This window comes from Caretta caretta, chromosome 3 (genome assembly GCF_965140235.1).
Source record: "Caretta caretta isolate rCarCar2 chromosome 3, rCarCar1.hap1, whole genome shotgun sequence".
NCBI classification, from domain to species: Eukaryota; Metazoa; Chordata; order Testudines; family Cheloniidae; genus Caretta; species Caretta caretta.
This window is the reverse complement of record NC_134208.1, coordinates 189,246,227-189,265,717: the sequence shown is the minus strand read 5'-3', so window position 1 is coordinate 189,265,717 and position 19,491 is coordinate 189,246,227. Positions and strand designations below refer to the sequence as shown.

General features: G+C 42.5%; 1 protein-coding gene across 43 annotated transcripts in view; it reads right to left on the bottom strand.

The window, feature by feature from the left end:
• LOC125633483 (uncharacterized) overlaps positions 1-19,130 on the bottom strand; it is a 786,124-nt gene extending 766,994 nt beyond the window's left edge. For 13 of the 43 annotated variants that reach the window (XR_012667801.1, XR_012667808.1, XR_007355624.2 and 10 more), the window contains exon 1: positions 18,899-19,122. The gene's annotated coding sequence lies outside the window, so the exon portion shown is untranslated. Of the gene's footprint in view, positions 1-18,898 lie in introns of all 43 variants that reach the window. The other 30 variants (XR_012667811.1, XR_012667824.1, XR_007355623.2 and 27 more) reach the window with 8 other exon arrangements.
• Positions 19,131-19,491: the final 361 nt, after the last annotated feature.

The window sequence follows — 19,491 nt, the reverse complement described above, 5'->3', positions numbered from 1 at the left end:
TGGCCTTAAACATGGATAGTGAGATTACCATAGTCTTGGATTTGTAAAATTATCTCCCCAACTGGAAAAAAGGACACCCATAAAAGTGAAAAACACATAACAAAAAGATGTATTGTCACATTAAGGTACACATTATTAATTATTACTATTATTCACTTGTATTACAGTATTGCCTATAGGCCCCTACCAAGACAGGAGCTCCATTGTACTAAACTCTGCAAATACACACAGTAAGAGATAATCCCTGTTCTAAAAAACTGCCAGTCTAAATGCAAGCCAAGGGAAAGGAAATACTATTTTATAAAAGGGGAACTGAAACAAGACAGGTTAAATGATTTGTTCAAGGTCACACAGTAAGTCTCTGGTGGAGCCAGAACTGAACTCTGAACTTCTGAGCTCCAGCCCAGGGCATAAACCACAAGAGCACTAGAGATCATTGGACCTAGTTTTATATAGCAAACTCTACAGATCTATGCCTGAAAAAGCACATGAATCCAACTGCAAAGCACTAAAGAGTATACTCTTTGATACATATTTCATATATCCTTGTGATAAATGAAGGGGGAGAGGGGGGAGGGTAGCTCCCTTTTATGGATACCTAGCCAGCCAGTAGCTATAAAATCCCTCTTAGTAGCTGTTCTCTAATTGCTCTTCCCGTAAAGGGTTAAAAAGTCTCACTGCTATGCATAGGTAAAAGGAAGTGAGTGGGCACCTGACAAAAAGAGCCAATGGGAAGGCTAGAACTTTTTAAAATTGAAACAAGACTCCTCTTTTGTCTGTTTGTTGTTGTTCTCTGGGGAGAGGCGGACAGGACAGAGCTATGCTGTAAGAGCTTGGGCCACGTATGAAAAAAATCATCAGGATCATACCTAGAAACTACTCATTTAAAACCCCCAGCTATGTAAGTAGCTCAGAAAATGTCTAGGAAGACGCAATTAGGTTTATTCCTTTTATTTCATTATGGCTTGTGGATTCCTCTGCGCTAACCCCAGATGCTTTTTGTTTTGCTTGCAACCTTTAAACTGGATGTCAAGAAAGCTATTCTTGATGCTTAATCCTTGTAGTTGTTTTGTTTTTTTTTAAATCTAGCAAATGTCTAAGTTCCCAGATGTATTTTCTTTCTTTTTTTTTTTAATTAATAAAATTTACCTTTTTAAAGAACAGAATTGGATTTTTGTGTCTTAAGAGGTTTGTGCACATGTTGTTTAATTAGCTGGTGAAAACAGCTGATTTCTTTTCTTTTTTTTCTTTCTTGGCTCTTCCACAGAGGGGGAGTGAAAGGGCTTGAGGGTACCTCACAGGAAGAAATTCCCAAGTGCGCCTTCCTGGGTTCTCAAAGTTCCACACTTAGATGGTGGCAGCATCTACCCATCCAAGGTTACAGAGAAGCTGTAACCTTGTAAGTCTTGTATAATACAAGTCACTGTTAATTTTTAGAATTTTTGCAGGCCCCTACCTTCTGCACTAGAAGTGCCAGAGTGGGGAATCAGCCATGACAATCCTTGATAAAGAAAACAGCATAAAAAGACTTAAGTTCACTTCCACTATTATACTTTGTATACAAATGGACATTTTAACACGTGGAACAAGAGGGTACAGCACTATCGATAAATATAATACCTTGAGGTAGAGATCACATTGCCCACTCTTTAAATCTGCATGTCCAGAAACAACACTTTTACATTATATAACAAAATATGGCCAAAAAAGGGTAGGTAGCACATACTGTATTCTGCAGTTTAGAGTTTTACAGCATACTCTCCTCCTACCTCTCTGATCACTGCTTCCATGCTCTTCCTCCTTTCTTAGGAGTTCTTCTAGGCTCTATCCTCAGCCCCCTTCACCTCATTGCTAAGCAGTCTTATTGGATTGCATGGCTTTGGCTACCATCTCTACACTGATGATTCACAAATCTACCTCTCCATTCTACAACAGCCTCCTCTCCAATACCACAACTTGGCCTGTCATTCTGACATCTCCAGGAGGATATCCCATCATCAGCCCAAACTTAGCATGGCCAATACAGAGTGCTTGACCTTTCCCCCACAAGTGCTTCCCTTTCGCCCCTTCCTTCATCACTGTGGACAAATCACCATCCTCCCAGTCATTCAAGTCCATAACCTTGTGTCAGCTTTGACTCTGCCCTCACTCTAGGTGCACAGATTCAAACCACGTCCAACATTTGCTGCTGCCTCTTCATATATAATACCCCTAAGATCCAGCCCTTATCCCACTAAGTCCATTCAGAATGCTGCTGGTAAGATCATCTTCATGTTGCATTGGTTTTGAACACACCACCTTGATCCATGTGTGCCTCCACTGGCTCCTATTCTTCAAACACAGCAAATGCAAGTTCCTTGTCTTGAACTTTAAGACCCTTCACTATTTAGCCCCACCCTACCTATCTGATATACTATTTCACCCCTCAGACTTCATAATCCACCAGCCCACATCTCCATCAAACACCTCTGCACTTTCTCACTTGCTTTATGAGTGTGCAAGATTCCCAGGAAAGATCTGTAAAACCACTACCCTATCCTTCTTAAGACTCACTTCTACCAGATTGGGGAAAAAAGGATAGTGGGACACTTCTAATCTCCATCCACACATGACACCACTCACAGTAGATTGTGCAGATGTTAAATATATTCAGATATCCCCTCAGGGCTCCTTGGGCTAGCCTCTCCTACACTGGGGTTTGGATACACCAAGGGCTCTTTTGGGCTTCTCATGTTTGGCTTCCTCTCAGTGGAGCTTATTGTAATAACTGGGACTACAAATTTACTGTAATTGTAAGCTTAACTATAAGAAGTGAGTAAAAGTTCATAAAAAGTCACTATAACTCACAAAAAAATGTTGTACAAAAGGGAGCTAGAAAGACTAAATGAGTCAAAACAAAAAGACCTACTGACATAATTCAAGGACTGTGTTAAGGTCATGCCTGGTAAACAAGAGAAGGGTGGGACCAGAAATTAATAAACCAATATTCATGTGTCAGAAAAATGGTGGACAAAATAACAAGAATATAATAACCTATCCCCTCGCTCTATTTTTGGCTGTTTAAAATAAAAGTCTTGGGGGGAAACTAGCTGCAAGCTGTCTGACTACCAGCGTAGATTGATTTAAATCAAAGCAATTTAAAATCACCAATTTTAATCATGATTTAAATCAGAAAGCAGGAAACCCTGATTTAAATAATTGATTTTACTCCCCATTTTGCATCTGTACTTTTTTAGTTATTTTCCTAAAGAAAAGTTAATACTTATTAGACCATTAACACATGTTAATTTTCAACTAAATATAACCTTTATACTAAATTGGGTACCTCTCTTTACTACCCAGTATATCTATACATATTTAATTAAGAAATTATATAGCTTAACATAGTTCTATTCAGATAAATATTTTTTACATTTTTTATGATGTTAGAAAATGTTAAATGATGAATTTCTTATTTCCTAGATGATTAAATTTTTTATTTGTGATTTGTGTCAAGCTGGATTTGGATGAAAATTGGAATTCAGTTAGAAATGCACAAAAGCAGTATTTTTTTTAAAAACTAATAAACCTACCTTAATGTACTGGATATATAAGAAAAAAATTATCAAAACACATTTGGCATTTTAAAATGATTTATTAAACAAAGGAAGTATTATCCATAGTTAGTGAATTGAATTGATCGTTTCTGGTCACTGTGTCCTTCAAAACTTTACAGCTAGTAGATATCATCCTCTAGTTTTTCTTCTTAGATTGGAAAAGGCCAGCTTTTTCAAATCCCAATTGTCTTCCTAACTTTGAATGAACCAATCATTGAACTGAACTTCTTGAATAAACTGAACTGAAGAAATATTATTTCTGCATCTAAAAAAGAGGCTACTGCTGTCACTTTAACAAACTCTGGTACCGGTGATTTCCACCAGTTCAGTGATGTGACTTTCTTTTAAAACTTTGGCAGCAAACATATACTGCTTAATATTATTATTTTTTATTTAAGTGATTTGAATAGATTACAGTAAATTTAGGCCTTAACATATTTTATTATTTCAAATTTAAAGTTTTACATTTAAAAACAAAAAATGTATTTAACTTAAATAAAAATATTATTTAAATTAAAAAATTGTAGGGCTGTCAAGCTATTAAAAAAACTAATCATGATTAATTGCACTGTTAAACAATAATAAGATACCATTTATTTAAATAGTATTGGATGTTTTCTACATTTTCAAACATATTGATTTCACTTACAACACAGAATACAAAATGTACAGTGCTCACTTTATATTTTTAATACAAATATTTGCACTGTAAAATCAAAAGAAATAGTATTTTTCAATTCACCTCATACAAGAACAGCAATCTCTTTATCATGAAAATTGAACTTACAAATGTAGAATTATGTACAAAATATAACTGCATTCAAAAATAAAACAATGTAAAACTTTAGAGCCTACAAGTCCACTCAGTCCTACTTCTTGTTCAGCCAATCACTCAGACAAACAAGGTTGGTTACATTTTCAGGAGATAATGCTGCCCACTTCTTGTTTACAATATCACCTGAAAATGAGAACAGACATTTGCATGGCACTGTTGGAGCCAGCGTCGCAAGATATTTATGTGCCAGATGCACTAAAGGTTCATATTCCCTTCATGCTTTAACCACCATTCGAGAGGACATGTGTCCATGCTGATAACGGGTTCTGCTCGATAACCATCCAAAGCAGTGCAGACCAACACATGTTCATTTTCATCATCTGAGTCAGTCAGAAGCCACGAGCAGAAGGTTGATTTTCTTTTTTGTTGCTTTGGGTTCTGTAGCTGGAATGTTGTTCTTTTAAGACTTCTGAAAGCATGCTCTACACCTCATCCCTCTCAGATTATGGAAGGCACTTCTTGGGTCAAGAGCTGTAGCTATCTTTAGAAATCTCACATTGCTACCTTCTTTGCGTTTTGTCAAATCTGCAGTGAAAGTGTTCGTAAAACAAAAACATGTGCTGGGTCACCATCCGAGACTGCTATAACATGAAATATATAGTGGAATGTAGGTGTGACCAGAGTCCCAGTACAGGCCAGCTGAGGTCACTCAATTACGGTGAACTCTAAAGAATGGAGCAAATAATCCCCACAGTTGGTAGATATTTTTAATACTTAGATTTACCAAGAAGCATAAAACAGCTTCTTTATAACCTCACTGGTACCCAGAAAACAACAACACAGTTCCCTTGAAGTAACCCAGCCTCAGGCCTCCATTTAGGTACCGAAGTCAAATATGATTAAAATTTCTGAAAATCTTATTTCATCATATAAAATAAAAGGTTTTACCAATCCCAAAGGATCGGACACATTACCTCCCAGGTTAATGAATATTCATAGAATCATAGAATATCAGGGTTGGAAGAGACCTCAAGAGGTCATCTATTCCAACCCCGTGCTCAAAGCAGGACCAATCCTCAACTAAATTATCCCAGCCAGGGCTTTGTCAAGCCTGACCTTAAAAACCTCTAAGGAAGGAGATTCCACCACCTCCCTAGGTAACCCATTCCAGTGCTTCACCACCCTCCTAGTGAAAAAGGTTTTCCTAATATCCAACCTAAACCTCCCCCACTGCAATGTGAGACCATTACTCCTTGTTCTGTCATCAGCTACTACTGAGAACAGCCTAGATCCATCTTCTTTGGAACCCCATTTCAGGTAGTTGAAAGCAGCTACCAAATCCCCTCATTCTTCTCTTCTTCAGACTAAATAAGCCCAGTTCCCTCAGCCTCTCCTCATAAGTCATGTGCTCCTCTGGACTCTTTCCAATTTTTCCACATCCTTCTTGTAGTATGGGGCCCAAAACTGGACATAGTACTCCTGATGAGGCCTCACCAATGCTGAATAGAGGGGAATGATCACGTCCCTTGATCTGCTGGCAGTGCTCCTACTTATACAGCCCAAGATGCTGTTAGCCTTCTTGGCAACAAGGGCACACTGTTGACTCATATCCAGCTTCTCATCCACTGTAACCCCTAGGTCCTTTTCTGCAGAACTGCTATTTACCCATTCGGTCCCTAGTCTGTGGCAGTGCATGGGATCCTTCCGTCCTAAGTGCAGGACTCTGCACTTGTCCTTGTTCAACCTCATCAGATTTCTTTTGGTCAAATCCTCTAATTTGTCTAGGGCCCTCTGTATCTTATCGCTACCCTCCAGAGTATCTACCACTCCTCCCAGTTTAGTGTCAACTGCAAACTTGCTGAGGGTGCAATCCACACCATCCTCCACATCATTAATAAAGATATTGAACAATACCAGCCCCAGGACCGACCCTTGGCGCACTCTGCTTAACACCGGCTGTCAGCTAGACATAGAGCCATTGATCACTACCCATTGAGCCCAATGATCTAGCCAGCATTCTATCCACCTTATACTCCATTCATCCAGCCAATGCTTCTTTAACTTGCTGGCAAGAACACTGTGGGAGACCGTAACAAAAGCTTTGCTAATGTCAAGGAATAACATGTCCACTGTTTTCCCCCCATCCACAGAGCCAGTTATCTCATCATAGAAGGCAATTAGTTTACTCAGGCATGACTTGCCCTTGGTGAATCCACATTGACTGTTTCTGATCACTTTCCTCTCCTCGGAGTGCTTCAAAATTGATTCCAGATCTTACCCAAATACATGCATAAAGCCAATTCTTATTAACTAAACTAAAATTTATTTAAAAAGAAAAGAGAGAGTATGGTTAAAAGATCAATAAACATGCAGACATGAGTTCAATTCTTGAGGTTCAGATACATAGCAGAGATGGTAAGCTTTGTAGTTGCAAAGAGTTCCCTTAAAATTTAGTTCATAGGTTATAGTCCAATGTCCAATATCATATCCCTGGTGTACCAGCTTAACTGGGATCTCATCTTGAGACTCAAAGTTCCCCTGATGAAGCTTAAGCAGATCTCAGATAAAAAGGATCAGGAACCAAGGATCTTTTATAAAATTTCAGGTCTTCTTTGACAAGTTGGAATCCCTTGGGGAACAATAGGTAATCAGGGCATCTTTGAAGTGGGTCCATCATCAGTACTTAACTATATGAATTAACATAAGACAATCACCTGTTCCTCCACCATTCACCTATGATTTGCTATACATTTCAAAGAGAGATTAATACAGAGATATCCAGTGTTTACACTTCATTTAAATACTAGGATGTTCTTTTGATCTCTGAATTATCAGAATACAGCATAGACAGAGACAGTTGATTACATCGTTGACCACTACCCATGCATACGTAAATACACAAAAACACAAACATTATCTCCCCACATGTCTTTAAGGGTTGATTTTGAGTCATTTATTTTGCAGGATGTTTTACCCTTTCTGGCCAGGCATCACAGCAGGTAAAACAAAGCAGGAGACATACTATTCTCCCCCAAGAAGTTTAATCACAAATTTAATTAACACATTTTTTTTAACAAGCGTCATCAGCATGAAAGCTTGTCCTCTGGAATGGTGGCGAATTATGAAGAGGCACACAAATGTTTAGCATATCTGGCATGTAAAGACCTTGCAATGCCAGCTACAAAAGTGCCATGCAAATGTCTGTTCTCACTTTCAGGTGATATTGTAAACAAGAATTGGGCAGCATTATCCCCTGTAAATGTAAACAAACTTGTTTGTCTCAGTGATTGGCTGAACAAGAAGTAAGACTGAGTGGACTTGTAGGCTCTAAGGTTTTACATTGTTTTGTTTTTGAGTGCAGTTATGTAACAAAAAAATCTACATTTGTAAGTTGCACTTTCACAATAAAGAGATTGCACTACAGTACTTGTATGAGGTGAATTGAAAAATACTATTTCTTTTGTTTGCCATTTTTACAGTGCAAATATTTGTAATCCAAAATAATAATATAAAGCGAGCATTGTCTACTTTGTATACTGTGTTGTAATTGAAATTAATATATTTGAAAATGTAGAAAAACATCCAAAAATATTTAATAAATTTCAATTGGTATTCTATTGTTTAATAGTGCAATTAAAATGGCAATCATGTGAGTTAACTACGATTAATCGACAGCCCTAAAAATGCTAATATTTTTATTTTTATTAACATCATCATTTTTATCCACACTGCGGACAAGAGAACAGGAAAGGGGAGAGTTTTACCATCATAGCTGCTACCCTCACCGCCCTCTAGGATGCCCCTAAGATTGACCCTTACACCCCTGGGCCTTTACCGTCCCAATCCCAAGAGATATCCTGACCAAACCAGGCCAAAGAGTGGGATCCAGATAACAATATCACCTCCACTAGCTTCAGCTAAATCCTGAATACCACCTGGGATGAGAGATTTTGTGTCATGCACGAACATGTATCCTTTTCTTTCTGCACCTTCTTTCTTATAGCTCTCCTTTTGCCTTCAGTTTCATTAAAATCTGGCATTAGGGTTGCCAACTTTCTGATTGCACAAAACAGAACACCTCTGCCCCACCCCTTCCCGTCCCTGAGGCCCTGCCCCTACCCCACCCCTTCTCCTATACCCTGACCCCGCTCACTCCACCCTCCCTCCCTCCGTCGCTCGCTCTCCCCCACCCTTACTCATTTTCACTGGGCTGGAGCAGGGGGTTGGAGCAGCGGCATAGCTAGGTGGAGCGAACAGGGGCAGCGGACATAAAAAAAGGTGCCACCCGCTTGTACTCACCGGGTGGCGCTCCGGGTCCTCAGCAGCACTGAAGGCTCCCACTGCTGAAATGCCGCTGAGGACCCGGAGCACGTGAAGGCCTGTGCCGCCGAAGTGCTGCCGAGGAGCCAGAGCGCATGAAGGCCCCCACCACCAAAGACCTGGAGCGCCGCCAGGTGAGTAAAAATTAAAAAGGCGCCTATACATTAAAAAGTCACCACTTGTGCTCAGAGGGGGAGCGGCTGCTCCCCCCGCTCCCTCCCTTTTACGCTACTGGGTTGGAGTGCGGGAGGGTACAGGCTCTGGGATGGGGGTGTGGGCTCTGGGTGGGGCCAGAAATGAGGGGTTCAGGATGCAGTTCAGGGCTCCAGGTTGGGGCAGGGAGGTTGGGTGTGGGGGCAGGGTGTGGGCTCCGGCTGGGGGTGTGGGCTCTGGGGTGGGGCCAAGGATGAGGGGCTTAGGGTGCAGGAGGGGGCTTGAGGTGCAGGAGGGGGCTCAAGGCTGGGGCAAGGGGCTGGGGGGGGGTTGAGTGCAGGGCTCTGGCAGCACTTACCACAGCTCCCAGAAAGTGGCTGCCAGGTCCCTAAGATCCCTAGGTGCATGGGCAGCCAGGAAGGCTCCACACGCTGCCCTCGCACCCACAAGAGCTGCCCCCAAAGCTCCCACTGGTCACAGTTCCCGGACAATGGGAGCTGTGGATCTGGCACTGGGGGCAGTGGCAGCGTGTGGAGCCTCCCTGGCCACCCATGCGCCTAGGGGCCTAGGTGGCAGCCACTTCTGGAGCCGTACAGAGCCAGGGCAGGCAGGGAGCCTGCCTTAGCCCCGGGCCCCTGCTGCGCTGCTCGCAGGATTTTTAACGGCCTGGTCGGTGGTTCCCACTGTAGCCGCCAGGGTCCCTTTTTCACCGGGCATTCAGGTCAAAAACCAGATGCCTGGCAACGCTATCTGACATAGGCTGGCCAAGACTACATATTTTGCAACACTGCTGTAAGCCTGTGACCAAAGAAACAGTTACAAGCAATGCCCTAAAACGTGGTTTGCCGCTCCAGGCCAATGGGGGCTGCGGGAAGGGCGGCCAACAGGTACCTTGGCCCGCGCCACTTCCCAAAGTCCCCATTGGCCTGGAGTGGCGAACCGCGGCCAGTGGGAGCCGAGATCGGCCAAACCTGCAGACGTGGCAGGTAAGCAAACCAGTCCGGCCCGCCAGGGGCTTTCCCTAAACACGCAGCAGACCGGCTTTGAAAACCACTGCCCTAAATAACCCGATCATAGAATCATAGAATCATAGAATATCAGGGTTGGAAGGGACCTCAGGAGGTCATCCAGTCCAACCCCCTGCTCAAAGCAGGACCAATCCTCAATTAAATCATCCAAGCCAGGGCTTTGTCAAGCCTGACCTTAAAAATATCTAAGGAAGGAGATTCCACCACCTTCCTAGGTAACGCATTCCAGTGTTTCACCACCCTCCTAGTGAAAAAGGTTTTCCTAATATCCAACCTAAACCTCCCCCACTGCAACTTGAGACCATTACTCCTTGTTCTGTCATCAGCTACCACTGAGAATGGTCTAGAGCCATCCTCTTTGGAACCTCCTTTCAGGTAGCTGAAAGCAGCTTTCAAATCCCCCCTCATTCTTCTCCTCCGTAGACTAAACATCCCCAGTTCCCTCAGCCTCTCCTCATAAGTTATGTGTTCCAGTCCCCTAATCATTTTTGTTGCCCTCTGCTGGACTCTTTCCAATTTTTCCACATCCTTCTTGTAGTGTGGGGCCCAAAACTGGACACAGTACTCCAGATGAGGCCTCACCAATGTCGAATAGAGGGGAATGATCACGTCCCTCGATCTGCTGGCAATGCTCCTACATATACATCCCAAAATGCCATTGGCCTTCTTGACAACAAGGGCACACTGTTGACTCATATCCAGCTTCTCGTCCACTGTAACTCCTAGGTCCTTTTCTGCAGAACTGCTGCCTAGTCTGTAGTGGTGTATGGGATTCTTCCATCCTAAGTGCAGGACTCTGCACTTCTCCTTGTTCAACCTCATCAGATTTCTTTTGGCCCAATCCTCTAATTTGTTTAGGGCCCTCTGTATCCTATCCCTACCCTCCAGTGTATCTACCTCTCCTCCCAGTTTAGTGTCATCTGAAAACTTGCTGAGGGTGCAATCCACACCATCCTCCAGATCATTTATGAAGATATTGAACAAAACCAACCCCAGGACCGACCCTTGGGGCACTCCACTTGATACCGGCTGCCAACTAGACATGGAACCATTGATCACTACCCGTTGAGCCTGACAATCTAGCCAACTTTCTATCCACCTTAAAGTCCATTCATCCAGCCCATACTTCTTTAACTTGCTGGCAAGAATACTGTGGGAGACCGTAACAAAAGCTTTGCTAAAGTCAAGGAATAACATGTCCACTACTTTCCCCTCATCCACAGAGCCAGTTATCTCGTCATAGAAGGCAATTAGATTTGCCAAGTTTGCCAGGTATCGGAGTGGATAATAAGGCTATGTGCCATTGCTCCAGCAGCAAGGTTACAGGTGAAAGTCAACACCAGACACAGAACCTGCATTTTTTATTTTTGTTATTCTTTCCTTTCCCCTTTTGTGTGTATTTGCCTTGTTTTGATATTCTAGGCAAAGGGATCAGACTTTAACGACAACAGTTCCACACCTTCTCTTTTGCCCAAAAAGGACAGTTATTACCTTAGTTAATACCGTCTAAGAGACTGTCAGGGAGATTTTCCCTTCTAAAATCTCTGCAGCTAAAGAAAAAGGGAACAAGGAATATTGTTCAAATGAAAGCCATACTTAATATTTTACATTCCAAACACTTTGTTTTTCCTTCTTTTTCTGTTTCTTTGATAAAAGGTTAAAAGGATTTCTAATGGCATGTTTGCCCTGTTACTAAGCAGGACAAGGTAGGATCTCTATACCACACCTGATTTAACAGTTTAGTGTTGGAGAGTGACAGGGTCTTGTTAACACCTCTGTCTGGGTCCATATAGTCCAACAATATTAGTATAACAGACTACTGGGATTGGCTCGCCCTTGAAGGTGCTCAGATGCTGGGCTCTGTCAGACTCCTTGTACTTGGCTCTTTCACTCATGGTGCCAAAATGAGCTGTCACCCACAGCAGATTATGCAGATCTTAATGATATGACCTTCCCTCTCCTTTCTTACATGCTTTGATGGGCAGTGAAACAGCTAACAATATTGACATTTGAAGTCTTATCGTTGGGCATCTGAGTTAGCAGCTATTGAGATGAATGGCACAGACCACACCTCTCAGAGCTATTGTTTTAGGTCCCAACAAATGCAGGCAGATAGTTACATTTGGTTCATACTTTCAAGACTATCTCAGCTAACGTAACAGCTAGATATTGCTTTTTATTTTTCTATTATGATGAAAAGTTAGATTCTGTCGAAAAAGGCAGCAGCATGAAATGGTGCCAATACACTACACTGGAGCAAAATGGTTCAACCTGAGCCCTGGCCAAAATGTCTACAAAGCACCACCAGCTGATATTGGATAGGCAGGTGTTGATATGAGACTCCTGCTTACTGTACAATAACTTATTTCTCTCTACTCTTCTAATCCCGTTTGTTTGTCCTCTTGCATTTTATCATAACCTAGATTGTAAGCTCTCTGGAGCAGGGACTGTCTTTTTACTGCCTATCTGTACAGCCCCAAGCAGAATGGGGAATACACCAAATAGGGTCAGTATTTTGAAAAATCTTCCTGGAAGAAGACTGCATACTGATCCCATTTGTTATACTCTTGTGCATGCAAAAATAAACAATTTGCTTTTCAGAAGTGCTTTTATGACCTGCACGGACAAATCACCTTTGTCACAGATGGATTCAGTGTATCCAGAGAGGGGCTTTTCACTATCAGAGGCAAGGAAATCACCCCAACCTTTCCTTCAGTCTCGTGGCAAAATTTTAATAATGGGGCTCCCACAAGCCCTCTTTAACACATTAGAAGTTCTCCTGTCCTTATAACTTTTCCATAAACCTTCCCATGGTGACTCCCAACCTCTAAATGGCCATATCTCATGTGACCTAACAGACTCTGGGGTATCTCTGCCTTCTTCCTCTTTTGCTCAAACAAGACTTAATTGTGCTTTGGGACACACTATTTTAATTCAGCAGCCATCAAAATTCAGCAGAAAGGATGCTAGCGCTGTTTTACCATATGAGAGGATATTGAAAGACAGAATGAGGTCATCAGGAGGAAGGAATGAGATCTAAAGCTAGGGAAAAGTAGTGAAGAAAGGAGGGGACTTTTTTGTATACAAACATGTGATGGGGGGGAGAGAAATGTCCATGCTAACTTGAGTTTGGAGAAACAGAAAGAACTCATTCACTCATCCTTACTTCAGGGTTAGCATGACATTGTAGCTGAGGAGAACGATATAGGATATCCTATGATATAGGAACTATATGTGAATAGCCCTAAGGTAATGACAAAGTAGGCCTAAGAACAATAAAAAACATTGTTCAACAGCTGGATCCAGAAGCTTTAAAAATCCTCTAACTATGCAGGGGATTTTCTGCACTACATGGTGAGGTCCATTAATTAACATGGATTTTCTGTAGAAAGGACCCTCCATTACTAAAAGCCACGTAGAATTTTAAGTCCCTAGGCCTGTGATATTTAGCCACCTGTGGTTGGTACAGGACAGTAAAGTAACCTTCAAGAACAGTTCTGCACAACTTCCTGTGGGACTGTAACGAAACTGTAGGATTCCTTTCAGGACTGGAGAGTCTACTGTATTCCTTGCTCCTTTGAGTTGTTTATTCTGGAGCCCTGCCGGCATTTGCAAGATCATGCCGGATACTACTCGTCACACTATGTTGCCTATGCATGAAATCCTCATTTTGTGCAAAGCTCACAAATATATATTCATGTCATAATATCTTAATGTCCAGGGATAGTTTGAACATGCCGAAGTGAGAGCAGTTGCCATGCATGCTCTGCATTATTGTGACAAAATAAGCCAATGGGGAGTGTTCTCAGTTTGAGACTGGAAATCATAAGAGACAGTTAAAATAGTTACATGGCTGGAATTAGGATATCCTGCAGAAGGTAGAATAATATTTTGGCTCCTATGAGTGCAATCAGTTATGTGTGAAGTACACATGCCAAAACTGGAAATTGTGTCCATTTTGTAGTAATAATTATTGTGGAGCCATTTTCAAGGTGGGATTATGGGCAGTAAACCTCTAGGGAGTGGCTGTGCTGCCCATGCATGAAATCCTCATTTTGTGTAGACTTAATGAAAAAGATAGTTTCTTGTAATGTGTTCTGTTCTGTCAGTTGTTTCTGCACAGCATTATGGTGATGCTTTGTTTGTGCTTAATAAATGCAGTGATAATTTTGCTGTACGTTATGGCTGCAAATGTTCCAACAAAAAACATTTTGTTAAAATGGAATTAAGGTTGTAAATATGTACTAATAACTTAAAGCCAAATTCTGTGATAATTTGCAGCCCACGCAACCTCATTGACCTCAGTAGAGCAAAAGTTCTTAAAAGAACATTGTGGGCTTAATTCTCATCTCTTCCACACCAGTCCATTTACAATGGTATTACTGAAATATTAATCTTGTCCTGCAGTTTAAAAGAAAAAAGTGCCAGGAAGCCAGGAAATTCGAAGTTAAACTTACACTTTAAATAACATTCAGGGTGGGATTTTCAAAAGCTCTCATCATTGGCCTAACTCTGTTCTCACTGAAGTCAATGGAAGTTAATGTTAACTAACCTTTAACCTTATGGAGGGCAGAGCTAGGCAGACACTCAGCACTTTTTAAAACCTCACCCTTTGTGTTTCAAGATAAGGGGAACAATCTTAAATCTGTTTTTGTCCCCGTCTAACCTTCACACCCGTCTAACCTTTACCTGCACAGAGTACACCTCAGCATTCATAACATGAACCTCAGCTCACATGCTGACCCATACTCAATACAATGAGATATACACCAGCCACACATATGATGCATCTCCCTGCCACCAGATCATATTCATTGTCCCTTTATGAATCAGCTATACAATCATCTCATCTTCTATTCTCCAAATACAGTCCAAAGATCTATCCCTTATGGCTCGGATTGTGCATTTCTTTTCCCTCGTTAGATGGTAACATCTTATTTTACAATCTCAAGAGCTGGAGCGAGCAATGATTGAGTGTGAGACAGGGAGGAAATAAGATTATCATCATCATGATGAACCAACAATAATCAATAATTAATACATTTTCCAGCTGTTTTCTGAATGATAACATAAAACTTCACAGGATTTTATAAAGCTCAGTTTGCTCATACCTGTAATTTACTTTGAGTTCTTAGCATAAAAGGTATTAGGGAATTGAAAAGTATTATTATTAGCGTAAAAATGAGATAGGGCCTGTTTATTGTGTGCATTCATATAGCAGAATATATTATTACACAACTTTGCACTGGAAGTACAAGGTCACAGTGGATATGACTTGTCACACTATGTTGTCTATGCATGAAATCCTCATTTTATGCAGAGCTCAAAAATATATATTCATGTCATAATATCTTACTGTCCAGCACTAGTGTGAGAGATCAGTCTATTGTGTATGCAGCATATGTGGAGACAGACTCAACATCATTTGAGAGATCTATTCTTCCCTTAATACACATGTTAACTCCCATCAACTGAAAGTTATAAATATTCACTACAAAGGAAAATACACCCATTAATTCTCTATCGAGCTATCTCAAACAATAAGTTTATATGAAACAAAAGTGTGGTAATATTAGCATTTTGTTTTTATGTTTGGGTGAATATTTTGGTCAAGTAGCCAAAGCCTGGCATCAATTAAAAAAAAAAAAGTCAGTTACCCTAAAAAACTGAACAATATAGTTCATGACATATAACAAGACAAAAGAGTAGTTAGGATTGGATGAATTTTCACATATGGTACAGGTATCGCACTAATTAAACAGGACTTAATGACAACCTTAGAGATAACAAAATACTTCCCCAAAACTCCAAGACTGATGAATATACATCCAAAATCCCAATCCTGTTCATATGTATCAATTAGTAACAGTAATATGTTTAGGGTACCATATCAATCTCCCTGCCTACCCACCTCCTAGCTGGCTGCGTTGCTAGCCAGTCTAGTGATCTTGTGACTTAAAACTAGTGTGACTGCTCTGTCAGCCTCTGAATCTTATCCCCCTCTGTGCAGATCTAAACTGGGGAATCATGATTGTCAATCCGGGTATGTGAATATTAAATATTAGAGCTCAATAAAGGGTATTATAGCTGAAAACAAACGTGAGATACTTGGAAGAGCAGCTTCACAGGGGGACAGCTGCTTGACATAAATCTTAAATCTCAATTTTGGTTTGAATGAAGAAAAAAAGTTACTGCTGCTTTGTCTTGAATAAGAGGACAGGAGAGCAGCCATTCTGGCCAGAACAGATAACCCGTCTAGGCTATAGACCATTATAGTAGCATAAAAATTAGAGGACCACCTGGTAAATAGCCACAACAGAATAGCAGTTAAGGATCAACAAAGTGCTCCCATTAAAAGGTCCTTTTTACGTAAATAGCCTTAGACCACCAAGGAAGTTTAGGACTGATAGGCCAAGTACAAAGTAAAGGGACAAAAGATGGGCCCATCAGAGAGTACAAGCATTCCCTCTAAAGGTCTTTTTCACAAAAAGTAACTTAGACAGGCCCAGCCTAAAAGTAAATGTAGTGGAAGTTTATTTTGGGAGGCAGAAGGTTATTTGTTTTTGTTGGGGTTTTAAGCAGTGGCCTCCAAAACTCATGAAAACACAGTTTTTCCAATGATCTCAGAGTGCAAAATTTCTACATGGTTTAATTTTTCATTCTAATCTTCATATCTACACTTTGTAATTTTGTGAGGCACTCAAATACCATGGTGACTAGTATAGTACAGTATGAGAACCAAGACAGCTATATAGACTACACATACTGTTATGTGACCAAATTTTGCAGTCCTCACTCAGGATCCAATCCAGCAAGGATGCTGCACACAAAACTCCAACTGAAGTCAATGAGAGCGCTACTCAGGCCCTCAGTCGTTATGCAAGGTATCTTAGAACTGATGTCAAAATTTTCCCCATCATTTCCGTTTTTCACATTGTCCCCATTGTTCTATTGTATCATTGCCATGTTGATCTGAATACAAGGTTTGCAATTATAATAACAATAAAGAATTGTATAACTAGGAATCTTTACATTATAGAAATACCCAAGGAAATACATGTTGAAACCAGTTCAGCATTATGACTTCCTTGCAGGTTCAGATGGATGGAGAAGATGAACTGTGAGTGAGTAAGACACTGAACACAAACATCTTTGCTATCTGCAAATGCAATTATAAAATATGGAGGGCAAGAGGGGTATGAAAAGCAAATGTATTATGGGTTTAAGTCTCATAAGTTTGAAAAGTTCCAGAGCCCCAACGAGCCTTGATAATGATGCAGGAATGGTATCTTGGGACACCCAGCCTATTCTGAAATCACTCAGGTGTTTGACCTTCACAAACTCTACAAAAATAGCAGCACTGAAGAGGAATAAAGCATGTTACATTTGGTCTTCTCCCAAAATGGGCAAAACCAGGCCCCAATCTTGCATTCTCAGAAAGCATTGTAGGGCATGGAGGAGCTGACCCACAGATATTATATATGTAGGCATAGACATACTTTGCTTCTATTTACAAGTTCATATTAGCACCACAAAACCTGGATCCAGCCAATTTTCAGTCCAGTCCTCCAAGTTCCATTATCTACACAGATATTTTTAGCAGGCTCTGTTATACCAAAGAAAAAAGGGGGGAAAAAAGAAAATCTGGACCCCAACACATACTTGTGCAACAGTGCCTGAAAACCTTGGATCCAACACCTGGCTCCTGCCAAATACACCATATGTTGAGATCAGGATGACTGTGGTGGACTCAGATAAGCAGCATATGTGTTAAATTAGAAGATGATAAAACTGGGGAGGAGGCATACATTAGTTAGCCAGATCCAGGAAGATACAGGTGCCAAATTAAGAGTTTCTGCAACTTCCTTGTAGCAGGATGTGTTTGCAGCACCAAGATATTTTGGTGGGTGGGAGGGAAGGTGGCGCAGGGAGCAGAAGTAGCACTTGTTCTGTATTTGAAAAGTATCATTCTGATTTTGTAGCCCAAATTTTGTCAGGGTGGAGATGTCAGATCAGAGATTTTCTGGCTCATTTGCACTGGGGCACATCAGCATCTGGATTGTTAAGGTGATAGAAGAATAAGCAAACATGGTCTCTACTTAGGCAGTGTAATTTGAGTGCTTGGGACCAAAAACTGGCTGGATCCAGTAGCTGGTTCTGAGTGTTTGCAGAACTGTTGCAGCAAGAGCTAGATTATTCTGGTGTCAGAGTAGTGCCTACACTTCCTTTCTTTAGGCATTAAAATTAGAGGGGGGAGGCCAAAAATAGACAAGATGTGACTTTGACCCAGACCACTGGTCCCTCTCAGCTGGGCGCGGACCCGCGCACACAGATCCTAACCCCCGCGCACACGGCAAAGCACCACACACACAACAATTTGCACAGAAGGAATTTTTTGCACACACAGACTGTCAAAAATTAGAGGGAACATTGACCCAGACCCATTAATTGGGAACCTCTCCCCTCACAAGAACCTTTCCTGGCGGGAATGGCCCTGGGACTCCTCCCCTCCCTTCACCTGGCTCATGACCAACAGTGGCGGGGGGCGTGCTGGGACCTGGCTCACCCTGCGGGTCGCAGAGCCGGGCTCCCCCGCCCGTGCCTGCGCTCCCCCGCCGGCAGCCTGCCAGCGCGCAGGCCACAGAGAGCCCCTCGACAGCCGGCGGGGAGCGGGGCTCGGCTGGGAGGAGGAGCCGCCAGCCAGCGCCAGGCAGGGGTGACCCCGGCTGGGGGGCGGGGAGGGGGCTCCTGCCAGGCGCTCCGAGGGGAAGCGGCCACGGCGGCTGCTGTTCCCGCCTTTATCTGCGCCAGCGGGGGCGGCTCCCCGCGGCCGCCCGCTCCCCCGGCTCCAGGCGGTGCGCGCGGCGCCCCCGGGACTCCCCAGCCCACCCACCTCATCCCGCCACTTCAAAGCAGCCAGGGCAAGGCACCCAGCGGGGCGAGCAGCCCGCGCCGCGGCTGGAGCCGGGCCCGAGGTCCAGCTCCCGGAGGGTGGCCCTGGCTCGCCCCCTGCTCGTTGCACTTACCCCGGAAACGGCGAGGTGCCTGCAAACTCCTTGGCGCCGCGGCTTTTTTTAATATTGTTATTATTTTATCCCGTAATCCAGAGTCTTTGGGGCTGCCAAATGTAAACACTCCGCCATGATTTCTTTGTTTAGATCATTGAACCTGCGCCCCCCCCCGTTCTTTATTTATTTATTTATTTATTTCCCATCATCAACACCGCTATGGGTTGCTGTGGTTGCTTTTATTAAGGGTTGTTAGCCGATACCCGCTTTTAACAAGAATGGCGGGGGGGGGGGGGGGTTGGGCGGGAGAAGTTCTTGGGTTTGTTTTGTTTTAATTCCAGGTTTTAAAAAATAATTCCCCATTCCTCCCTCCTCCTTCCCCAACACAAAATCTCGGGAGGCTCAGGGAGTGAAGTGAGGTTTGCTTGCAATTACAGTTTGCTCGGAGGTGGGCACAGAAAGCTTAACCGACATTAGGTTCCCCCCCCCTCCCCGCCCTTCCTCCTCTCCCTACCGAGGCCCCATCTGCCTCCCCTCCTCTCCCAGGAGCAGTTTGCACCCGCTGTCCTGCAGCCAAGTTTGCCTTCCTGCTGCTTTCTAAGTCACAGAAC